This window comes from Nestor notabilis, unplaced genomic scaffold (assembly GCF_000696875.1).
Source record: "Nestor notabilis isolate BGI_N333 unplaced genomic scaffold, ASM69687v1 scaffold16007, whole genome shotgun sequence".
Classification (NCBI taxonomy): domain Eukaryota; kingdom Metazoa; phylum Chordata; class Aves; order Psittaciformes; family Psittacidae; genus Nestor; species Nestor notabilis.
In genome coordinates this window covers 1-1,040 of record NW_009937060.1, presented here as the reverse complement: position 1 = coordinate 1,040, position 1,040 = coordinate 1, and the positions used below count along the sequence as shown (strand labels likewise).

General features: G+C 48.3%; 1 pseudogene; it reads right to left on the bottom strand.

The window, feature by feature from the left end:
- Nucleotides 1-344: 344 nt before the first annotated feature.
- LOC104401148 lies at nt 345-801 on the bottom strand (annotated as a pseudogene).
- Nucleotides 802-1,040: the final 239 nt, after the last annotated feature.

Genomic DNA, 1,040 nt, shown 5'->3' with positions numbered 1-1,040 from the left:
GGTGGCAATTTTAAGAGAGATCTGCTGCTTGTCTCTGTACCTGTACTAAGAAACAACATGTAGTCAGTACTAGTAATGTATTGCACAAGAAATGCAACAAACTTATCAGCAAACTGTAATGACTTCATAAAGAAACCATTGTCTGGAAATACAATTAAAAGAAAAAAAAACCAACAAAACTTTAGTTATAGCAAGCAATTTCTTGCCCAGATAGAGTATGTTCCCCGACATAGAAAATTGGAGAACAGTATCTTGTCACAGTTAATCTGAAGCGGCAATTGAAAAATTGCCATTAGCTAAGAATACATGGAAAATAATTAAAGGCTAACTTGACTGAACAGCCCTTTTATTGAAAACGTGGATGGCTCTTAAAAGAGCCTTTGGGTTAAAAACTGCCGGTCTGCAATACTCTACTTGGAGCTGGTGTACTTGGTGACAGCCTTGGTGCCCTCGGAGACTGCGTGCTTGGCCAGCTCACCCGGCAGCAGGAGCCGCACGGCCGTCTGGATCTCCCGAGAAGTGATGGTGGAGCGCTTGTTGTAGTGCGCCAGGCGCGAGGCCTCCCCAGCGATACGCTCGAAGATGTCGTTGACGAAGGAGTTCATGATGCCCATGGCCTTGGACGAGATGCCCGTGTCGGGGTGCACCTGCTTCAGCACCTTGTACACGTAGATGGAGTAGCTCTCCTTGCGGCTCTTCTTGCGCTTCTTGTCGCCTTTCTTGGGCTTTTTGTTGCTCCTTGGTCGCCGCCTTCTTGGAGCCCTTCTTGGGCGCGGGAGCGGACTTGGCCGGCTCGGGCATCGCAGCGAGCGCCTGCCTCACAGACACCAACAACAAAAAAGAAAAGAGCGGAGAAAGAATCAGACCGTAGTGACTCGGGGGCCACATCTTTATAGCTCCCTCTTGCAAATGAGCAGCATTCCCGTTGCCTACTTTCATTGGTCAGAACACAACAAGACGTCATAATGCGCCTATGCCCGACTTTTATTGGTTAGAATTCGATTCAGTTCTTGATTGGCTGCGCAGCGAAGACCTACTTC